This window comes from Girardinichthys multiradiatus, chromosome 13 (assembly GCF_021462225.1).
Source record: "Girardinichthys multiradiatus isolate DD_20200921_A chromosome 13, DD_fGirMul_XY1, whole genome shotgun sequence".
Classification (NCBI taxonomy): Eukaryota; Metazoa; Chordata; class Actinopteri; order Cyprinodontiformes; family Goodeidae; genus Girardinichthys; species Girardinichthys multiradiatus.
In genome coordinates, this window is record NC_061806.1 from 33,962,815 (window position 1) to 33,974,168 (window position 11,354).

General features: G+C 37.1%; 1 long non-coding RNA gene across 1 annotated transcript; it reads right to left on the minus strand.

The window, feature by feature from the left end:
- Nucleotides 1-341: 341 nt before the first annotated feature.
- Nucleotides 342-2,748, minus strand: LOC124879973. The gene is made up of 3 exons (XR_007041186.1): nucleotides 1,561-2,748; nucleotides 768-818; nucleotides 342-661 (listed from the first exon to the last, which is right to left on the minus strand). It is a non-coding gene; the product is annotated as an uncharacterized LOC124879973 (long non-coding RNA).
- Between the last annotated feature and the right edge of the window lie 8,606 nt (nucleotides 2,749-11,354).

Sequence of the window (11,354 nt, forward strand, 5' to 3'; positions counted from 1 at the left end):
GTTGGAAGAACAGTGGTTGTTGTTGAAGCAGCTGTGGTGGCTGTTGTAGGAGCAGCGGTGGTTGTTGCTGAAGCAGCTGTTGTTGTTGTTGGAGAAACTGTGGTTGTAGTTGGAAGGTCTGTGGTTGTTGTCAGAGCAAATATGGTTGTTGTTGAAGCAACTGTGGTTGTTGTTGGAGAAGCTGTGGTTGTTGGAACAACTGTGGTTGCTGTTGAAGCAGCTGTGGTGGTTGTTGTGGGAGCAGCGGTTGTTGTTGCTGAAGCAGCTGTTGTTGTTGTTGGAGAAACTGTGGTTGTTGTTGGAAGAACAGTGGTTGTTGTTGAAGCAGCTGTGGTGGTTGTTGTGGGAGCAGCGGTGGTTGTTGCTGAAGCAGCTGTTGTTGTTGGAGAAACTGAGGTTGTTGTTGGAAGAACAGTGGTTGTTGTTGAAGCAGCTGTGGTGGCTGTTGTAGGAGCAGCGGTGGTTGTTGCTGAAGCAGCTGTTGTTGTTGGAGAAACTGTGGTTGTAGTTGGAAGGTCTGTGGTTGTTGTCAGAACAGATATGGTTGTTGTTGAAGCAGCCGTAGCTGTTGTAGTTGCAGCAGTGGTTGTTACAGCAGTGGTTGGTATTGGAGTAGTGGTGGTTGTGGTTGGGGCCGCAGTCATCATGGTTGTGGCTACACCTAAATGAAATTGACAATATTTCCTTTTTAATGGTGTCCAATCTAGTGTTTGGTTTTCTCTGATATTCATCAACAACACATCTTTGTGTCATTTGTATTCACTTACCAGCTACCAGAAGGAGTATCAATAAAATCTTCATCTTTTACCCTGGATTTCCTGTTAAAAAACAATTATTATTGTTAGCTGTTATTTATGTTAATGAATTTGTTTAAACTGAAAACCTTCTAGTACTCTACTGTTTTAACTATTTTCCTCATTGTATTGTTTTCCTATAACTGTTGCAATGTCAGTCACTCAGTTATTTTCTACACCGCTTCTTTCATTCTGTTCGGGGCTCTGCTTCTCTGACTCGCTCAGTGAAGGGTCTTCAAACCCTGTATGCCTTTGAATAAACTTATAAAGACAAAGCCCGGTCATTCTCTTGTTAATGAGTGATCTTCTCTCCCACTTTGATTAGACAATCCACAACAAGTTCATAGTCCTGTTTCCTGTCTTTACATTTCTTTTATGAAGTCGTTACACCAACACCTTCTTAAGAAACAGAAGATCAACAAGTGCTCAAACATTTGCCATATCCTCCGCAAAACAAATTATTTAAGAAAATAATTAGTTTTAAGTTACAAGTTACAAGTTACAAGTGCTCATTATATTAGCAATGAATGAAAGTAATTCAATTCAATTCAATTCAGTTTATTCATATGGCTCCAATTCACAACACATGTTGTCTCAAAGCACTTCACAAAGTCAGGTACATACATTACAATTAATCCTAACCATTGAACAGTACAGTTAGTTTCAGTTATTTATTCAAATTAGATAAAAAGTTTTTCTATGTAAGGACACCCCGCAGATTGCATCGAGTCAGAGACTTGTAGCAGCAGCAGAAAGTAGCACTTACTTGTTTTGTCTAATGAATATCTTTCACTGCAGTGGCAGAAGTTTTGATGCTCTGGAATCCTTCCTGCGTTCTGGTTGACTGGTTCTGTTTACCGGTTAAAAGCAAAGGCTTTATATCCATCCAGAGCAGGTAGTATGACATCAGGTGCACGCAAACATGGAAATTAGTAATTATGTGAACAATTATTTTTTAGGTGTGGCTACCCGTCTGTAACTTTTTTGTCTTTTATTTCTTTCTGAGCTGGTTGAGCAGCATTTGGTTTTTTCTTAGACATAAAAACGTAATGTTGAATTCAGAATTTTGTTTTTGCTGTTTGTATTTAATGAAGGTTATTTATACATATAAGCTGTTCTTTATTTTCCTTAAAGTTTAATCAAGTCCAAATTGCTACATTGCTTTAGACCAAGCAACAGTTTTAAATAATGGCCGGAATGACAAAACATGAAAAGAACAGCAGTGTATATAACTGACAAAAACAAGGCTAGAACAACACAGAAAATCCTGATAAAACCTGAGAAACATAACTGTAGCAGAACACAAACCAAAAGGCACTATGAGCTGAAAACAACCTCAAGAAAACAAACCCAAACTATAAAAACAATAAGCAGCAAGCAACAAGATTCCAAAACACAACTTAGAAAACATAATGATAATGACAAAAACCCAAATCCAAAAACCAAACACCCCCAAATCATGACAAATATTTAGTCAATATTTGTATAGATAATATTTATGAAAATTATTTAGGTGATCACACTAAGCCATCCAAGAGTTTGTGTTCACACAAAGTGATTTAGTTTGCTTTATTGAAAATAACTATCCATGACTTGAAGCTTAACTTTATTGTTGTTATATTCACAATGTTTTATGGTTTTTCTTTCAAATTTTGCTTAGATTTTTAAGTGTTTGAGAGTTTTTGTTTTTTTTCCTGAACAGCTAAATTTCAGTCATTATGTTTGGTCTATACTTTTGTTTGAAACTAGAATGAAAGAGCTGATATAAATTTTAAGACCAACAGCTGGTCCAGAGGTGCAATATTGTATTGTAAGGTGTAGGAAGAAGATTAAATCAAATCAGGCCTTACTAATGTCAGTTGTATGGAACCACGCAGGTTTTATTGTTTTTTTTTTTTTTATTGTTAATATGAATCATAAAAAAGGAGCCTTTGTATCTCCCAAATGTTTTATGGTTTTTGTTTATGCTCGGAAGACTGATAACGTACAAAGTTTGATGGTGCCTCACTGTACTGGAATGTAAAATATCTGACGCAAAGCACCAAACTCTGACATCAAGAGACATCCACTGTGTGACTGAGTCATGCCTTTCTATGTAAATACTGACTTTATTCCATCCATTACTTAGAACATTCTAACATCATAGGAACAAAAAACTGTTTTCAGCCCTAAATTATTGAACAACAAATGTTGTACAGATAACAGAACTATTTTAACTGATGTCAGTAAAGCTCCAGCTGCGTGTTTTTCATAGGGAATCCTTTGTATATCTAATAGTTTATTCTTTACTCATTGTGATCATGTCAGTCTTACTTTGGTTTTAAACAGATACCAATGCAGAAGCCTGAAGAAATATCTTTGATAGGCTGGTTTTGTCTTATATAATGTGTATATGTCTCTTTAAGAGTTGAACAGATGAGGTCAGACAAGCATATTGACCTTTGTGCTCTTGTTTCACATGTCGTTAGCCCTATAGTGTAATTGCCTAAGTCATATTCTTCAAAATATGGGGAATATGTCTTAGATAATTATTTTATGAGGCTAACGATGTATTAACTGCAATTTTACTTTTAAAGGCCAGATGCACCTTAAATTTCACCTTCTGACATCCACAAGAGCTTTCACAAAGTTTGCTTAAATTAATTGTTTGCTAATTGTTTTATCGCAGTCAGTTTTTGTTCAAGTTGTCTTTAAAGGACAAAATATATTGAGCTCACCTGAACCAGCTCAAATTTGCTTTGACGGTTCTGATATAACTTTCACACAATTTGAAAAAAAATATATATATATATATATTTTTTTTATTATCTGAGTGTGTGGTTTCTTTCAGCACAATTATTTAAAAGAACTAAAACACTTTTGATAATTAAATTCTCATTGTATTTTTTTAAACTACTAACAGCATTCAAACTCAAAAATATGTTCTCTGAACTTTTTTTGTCTATCTATTTCATAATAAACCAGAATTATCTTTAAATATAACTTATTAGATGGCAGTGTTTTGAGGAGAACATGAAATGGTTTCTTATGTGACTCAGTCAGAACAGGAAGGGTTTCTGACGTCACACCCTTGGAGTGACACTTACAGTATCCATCCTGTTTTGTTCAAGCAGAGTTCACCCTTTAATTAGACTTCCATCACATTACCAGTTTTTATGTCAGACACAATAAAAGTAAGTCACACATGCTGGAAAATATTTGGCCCAGGGTTTTTTTCATATTTAAGTCTGAATTTGATTTTCTTTAACTTTTAGCCATTCAAGGGTATGATTTTCTTATGTGCTTTCACTGACTTGCTGAACATCCAAATGTGCTTGGGCTTAGGGTCACACATCAATGGTGACTTTGGCTCAAGGGGAAGACTAACTTCATCCTGCCACATGTTATTGTACGTTGGGCCTCTGTGTTCTTGTTATGTTGTTGGTGGTATTTCTGTTTGCTTTTATAAACTAGTAATCAGTTTTAAAGATTTGTATTTATTCAATTTGTAAGATTTGTTTTGTATGAATTTATTTTATTTATAATAAATATGGATGGAAAATTCTCTTTCTAATTCTTTAGTAATGAACTCTGTCATTAACAGGGGCAATTGAGGTCTGCCATGCTTTAGATTTTGTTGGGTTATTTTTGTGGCCTTCCACATGAGTTGTGGATGGGCTCTTGGAGTAATTTTGGGAAGCCTCCTGGGAAGGCTTACCTCTGTTCCATGTATTCTCCAATTTTTTATTTTTTTTTGGGTGTGACACATTTGTCACATGGTGTGGGCTGAACCACCTTCAGCTCAATGTGACAAAGATTAAGGAACTGGTGGTGGATCTGAGGAGGAGGACTAGGATGCCAGTGACCCCTGTTTCGTCTTCTCTAGAGCAGCAAGTAGAAATCGGGCTTCGTTTGTCATACATCTATGACAAAACTCAGGAACAGTCAACTATAAATTTCAGTAGAAAAAGGGGGAAAATGATGGGCCGTTTGCAGTCAAATAGAATGAGTCAAATAGGCTTCACTGCAGTGACAGAAGTTTTGATGCTCTGAGATCCTTTCTGTGTGCTGGTTAACTGGTTCTGTTTATTGGTTAAAAGCAGAGGCTTTTTATCCATCCAGAGCATGTAGTATGACATCAGGTGTACGCAAACATGGACATTACTTTGTAACTATGTGAACAATGCTTTTTTAGGTGTGGCTACCTGTCTGTAACTTTTTTTTCTTTATTTCGTTCTGAGCTGGTTGAGCAGCATTTGTTTTTCTTTTTAGAGATAAAACATAATGTTGAATTCAGAGTTTTGTTCTTGCTGTTTGTATTTATTGAAGGTTATTTATACATATAACATGTTCTTTTATTTTCCTTAAAGTTTAATCAAGTCTACATTGCTACATTGCTTCAGACCAAGCAACAGTTTTAAATAATGGCATATAAATATAAATAATGGCAGAACATACAAAGACTGTTAGTGTGTTTTTGAATATAAATTCACAATAATATTACCAAAAAGATTATCCTTTTCCTGTGAGGTTAATACAGTTTGAGCTTTTTTATGTAGCAAGAAAAAACATACTTACTTACATAGTACTTACAATTTCTAAACGTTTTCTAAGATTTCCCAGTTACATCAATATTGTAAGGTTTGGCGAGATGGTGGAGCCTGGAATGCAGCCAACTAGACATCTTAATTTGTAAGTAAAGGTATAACTTAAAGCAAAACAAAATTCACTTACAGGTGGAGGCAGAAGAAAACAAACAGACTAAACATGAACGGGTGGCAAAGAGAATGGATTCGTAACGCTTCCGCAAGGAATAAACAGAACAGCAGTGTATATATGGAGCATGATGCAGGTAAAACAAGGAAACTGATTGCATGGTGCAGGTAGACCGAATGAAGCCGAAAATAGCTGACAAAAACAAGGCTAGAACAACACAGAAAATCCTGATAAAACCTAAGAAACATACTGTAGCGGAACACCAAAAGAAACAATGAACTGAAAACAACCATAAACTATTAAAACAATAAGCAGCAAGCAGCAAGCAACAAGATTCCAAAACACAACTTAGAAAACATAATGATAATGAGAAAAACCCAAAAACCAAACAACCCCAAATCATGACAAATATGTAATCAACATTTGTATAGATAGTAAAATATTGATTCTAGAGAGAGCTGATATAAACTTTAAGACCAACAGCTGGTCCGGAGGTGCAATATTGTATTGTAAAGTGTAGGAAAAAGATTCAATCAAATCAGGCCTTGCTAATGTCAGTTGTATGGAACCACGCAAGTTGGATTGTTTTTTTTTATATTATTATTCTTAATATGAATCAAAATGAAAAAAGGAGCTGTTTTAGCTCCCAATTGTTTTATGGTTTTTGTTTATGCTCGGAAGACTGATGCAAAGTTTGATGGTGCCTCAATGTACTGGAATGTAAAATATCTGACGCAGAGCACCAAACTCTGACATCAAGAGACATCCACTGTGTGACTGAGTCATGCCTGAGTCATGACTTCATTCCATCCATTACTTAGAACATTCTAACATCATAGGAACAAAAAACTATAATATATTTTTTTATTATTATGCGAGTGTGTGCACTCATTTTTCAGCACAATTATTTAAAAGAGCTTAAACACTTTTTTGATAATTAAATTCTCATTGTATTTTTTTAAACCACTAACAGCGTTCAAACTCAAAAATATGTTCTCTGACATTAACTTCTTTTTTTGTCTATCCATTTCATAATAAACCAGAATTATCTTTAAATATAAGTTATTAGATGACAGTGTTTTGTTATTCCAAGAGGAGCACATGAAATGATTTATTATGTGACTCAGTCAGAACAGGAAGGGTTTCTGACGTCACACTCTTGGAGTGACACTTACAGTATGCAGACTGTTCTGTTCTTGGAGCCATGCAAGCAGAGTCCACCCTTTAATTAGACTTCCATCACATTAGCAGTTTTTATGTCAGACACAATAAAAGTAAGTCACACATGCTGAAAAATGTTTGCCCCAGGGTTTTTATCATATTTAAGTCTGGATTTGAATATTTGAAACTTTGACTTTCCTTTGACCTTCCACATGAGATGTGGATGGGCTCTTGGAGTAATTTTGGGAAGCCTCCTGGGAAGGCTTACCTCTGTTCCATGTATTCTCCAATTCTTTTTTTTTTTGGGTGTGACAAATTTGTCACATGGTGTGGGCTGAATCACCTTCAGCTCAATGTGACAAAGATTAAGGAACTGTTGTTGGATCAGAGGAGGAGGACTACGATGCCAGTGACCCCTGTTTCCATCCAGGGGGTCAGTGCTGACATTGTGGAGGACTGTAAATATCTGAAACTCCACATTGATAAGAATCCTGACTGGGTCAAGACCACAGGAAAGGCCAAAGTTGCCTCTACTTTCTGAGGCGGTTGAGGTCCTTCAACATCTGCCGGACCTTGCTCAGAATGTTCTCTAAGTCTGTGGTTGCCAGTGCTATCCTGTATACTGTGGTATGCTGAGGCAGTAGGCTGAGGGTGGAGGACACCATAAGACTGAACAGACTGATCTGCAAGCCCAGCGACGTCGTTGGAGAGATGCTGGACTCTCTGACAGTGGTCTCAGAGGGAACTATCCTGTCCAAGGTGAAGGTCATCTTGGACAACGAGTGTCATCCACTTCATGACGTGCTGGCCGGCTACAGGAGCACCTTCAGCCAGAGACTCATCACACCAAAATGCACCACAGAGCACCACATGAAATCATTTCTGCCTGTAGCCTTCAGATTTTACAATCACTTAATATAATTTTTCTCCAGACTCTTTTCTAGATTTATTTACAGATTAACATATTTTCATGTACATGGTTATTATTTTATTTATTTATTTATTTTCAGTCATATTTAAATTACTTAATTATAAATTTCTATCACTTATGGTTACATTTCTATTATTAATATTTAACACCTTGGATGGAGTAGCTCGTCACAAAATAAGCAATTTCCCTTTGGGATCAATAAAGTATATTCTATTCGATAGATAGATAGATACATAGATAGATAGATAGATAGATAGATAGATAGATAGATAGATAGATAGATAGATAGATAGATAGATAGATAGATAGATAGATAGATAGATAGATAGATAGATAGATAGATAGATAGATAGATAGATAGATAGATAGATAGATAGATAGATAGATAGATAGATAGATAGATAGATAGATAGATAGATAGATAGATAGATAGATAGATAGATAGATAGATAGATAGATAGATAGATAGATAGATAGATAGATAGATAGATAGATAGATAGATAGATAGATAGATAGATAGATAAATAAATAGATAGATGATAGAGATAATGCTATACATCACTGTAAAATACAAATATTTTAATTAAATATGTCTGTAGAATTATTAAAAATGTATTTACCCAGAGTATTGTTCATCAAACACTATTCCAATCGTCATTACACCCTGTGTTGTTCCCAATTGGGGACAACTCTCCGTGGCAAATTTAAATACAATCACTTCTTATACTTATGGTATTCAAGTGTGCCTGAAATCTAATACCATAGCTGTGGTGCTGATCCCACTCATTAGCTTGACCAAACGAGGAAGGAAAGGGCAGGATTATAGGAGTTATAAATGGTACTTAACTAATGACAGAAGAGACACCTCATGGTCCATGATGGTAGCTGATGGAGGAAAGAATTGGACACCAGAGTGGGGCACCACTGCTTATGCTAGTTATCAAAATAAGTTGTTTAAGTTCCATAAAGCTGATAATGCAATCCAGGTAACAATTAACCTCACGCATAACTCTCTATTTCCCTCCGACTACGTTACATCAGGAGGAAAATGTTGTGGATTTCTCCTGTGGGTTTGGGTTTCGGGGTCAGACCCAAATTTTGACCTTTTTGTTTGTTAAGTAAAAACTGAAACGACTCTCTCCCCTAAGACTACAGCGAAGAGAGTAAAAATTATGTTAGGAAATTTAACTACAGATGACAGGTTCCAGGTTATTACTGGAGTATCAGGAACAAATAATAACTGGTTATTGATGGTAGAGCAAGCGGCTAACATGACTAAAAGAGATTGTGTTGTGTGTATGGGTCCCAGGCCTTTGTTACAAGTAATTCCAGCTGTGATACCACAACCCTGTGTGATGGAAGTAATGAATCAAACTAATCCTAATGAAATGTGTCAGCACTGGGATTCTGTTTTTCCTGTAACCACAGCAGATAAGAACAAACCAGTATTCCATAAATGGGTCACCACTGGAAACTACACATGTATAAATATGACAGAGAGAGGCAATAAATTGGGGAATCTCACTGCAGTATGGTATACTGCAATTGTAAAAGTAAATAAGTATTTTAAACCAGTCTCTAGAGGAGACATTTGGTGGTGGTGTGGTGACGACAGATTGTTTGATCAATTGCCTTCAAATGTAACGGGACTCTGTGCTCTAATTACTTTATTGTTACCAGTTTCAGTATATCCTATGTTAGTAGATGAAATAACAGATGGACTATCTAGTGTAACTCCACATGATTGGCGTGATAGAAAGTGCAGAGCAGTAGCTTGGCAGACTGAGGGAGACTCTACATACATAAATGCTATAGATGAAGATACATTAACTGATCAAGTAGCTGCAAGATTTAAATCAAGTATCTGTAAGTGGTGTACGATGAACAAAAATGTAGACAGGATCAATTATATCAACTGCAATGTACAAAAACTAGGAAATTGGACACAAAGCAGGTTTGAACTGTCCATGACCAATTGGCTTCAACTTCCCTGATGGCATTCCAGAATAGAATTGCTTTGGACATGTTGTTAGCTGAAAAAGGAGGAGTTTGTGCCATTTTTGGAGAAAAATGTTGCACATTCATACCTAACAACACTGCTGCTGATGGCAGCCTAACTAAGGCTATAGAAGGTTTGAGATCTCTAAATGGCAAAATGAAGGAGCATTCTGGAGTAGACACCTCGATGTGGGACTCCTGGCTGGATGTGTTTGGGAAGTATAAAATTTTAGTATCATCAGTAATAATTTCCTTTGCAGTGTTTGCTGCAATTTTGACATTGTGTGGATGTTGTTGTATTCCCTGCCTTCGTTCTCTTCTTAACCGTCTCATCACCACAGCTATTTCTTCTATGGAAGACAGAGTTACCCAACTCTATCCGTTATTTAAACATCAGGATGATGAAGATGATGAGGATGTGACTGACCACTTTTCTGACCTATACCCAGATCCATCTCTATATGAATCTGCAATTTGAATGTCAGTAAGTGCCTCTGAGTGTAATTATATTTCTGCTCATGAAAAATTATCTTGCAGTAAAAAATCTAAAAGAAGTGGCTGTTTAAGTGATATGAGAATATGAGCAAATATAAGACAAACAGTGGGGAAATGTTGGAATAATTGTATATAGTTAATATCTTTTGTCTTATATTTTTCCTTTTGTTTCATTTGACTATTTGATTTTATAACCTTTCATGATGTTTGTGTGAATAAGGATGTGTGAGTTGTCTGCAGGCAAAGGTCATAAATGGAGCTGAGGAGGAAACAGTCCAGTTGAGGAGGTCATAAAGATGAAGGCTGATTGCGCTAAACGAAGACGCACTGATCCTAAGATTGGAGGAGACTGTGGAAATGTGTTGTTAAAAGATAATGCTGTTTATGACCTGTTTACGATGCAGCTGTTTTTCCCATCCTTAGAGAATGACGTTCTTTGTAATTAGGGACCCCCAAAAAGATAATAAAAAGAGAGGGTCGGACAGATGGTTTTTAGAGCGGTAGAGATTTGTAACTAAAAACACATCTTTGTCCGTTCTCCTCGCAGCGAGTGAAATAACTAATTCTTTGTCTTTCTCGTCTTTTTGTGATGTTATAAGTATTGTAGGTTGTTTAAACCTGACAACATTATCGGGCAGTGGAAGGAGTACTTCGAGGATCTTCTCAAGCCTACTGTCATGCATTCCATGGTGGAAGCAGAGGCTGGGGACTTGTAGTTGGACTCTTTCATCACCCTGGCTAAAACCACAGATGTGGTTAAAAGGCCCCACGATGGGAGGCCCTCGGGGGTAGATGAGATCTGCCCTAAGTACATCAAGTCTGTGGATGTTGAGGAGCAGTCCTAGTTGACATGCCTCTTCAACATTGCGTGGTGGTCGGGGACAGTGATTTGCACTCTCAGACCAGGGTGGTGGTCCCCTTTCATAAGAAGGGTGACCAGAGGGTGTGTTCTAACTATGGGGGGGATCACACTCCTCGGGCTACCTGGAAAGGCTTAAGCCATGGTATTGGAGAGGAGTGTCCGGCCAGTAGTCGAACCTCGGCTTCAGGAGGAGCAGTGTGGTTTTTGTCCCGGTTGTGAAACACTGGACCAGCTCTACACCTTCTACTGGGTACTCGAGGTTTCATGGTAGTTTGTCCAACCAGTAGGTGCAGCAAAGGGCCAGAGGTGGTCTGGTTTGTGGATTTCATCTCTTATTTTTGCAGATGACGTAGTCCTGCTGGCCCTCTCTAGCCAAGACCTACAGCATGCATCGGGGATGGTCCGTAGGCAAGTGTG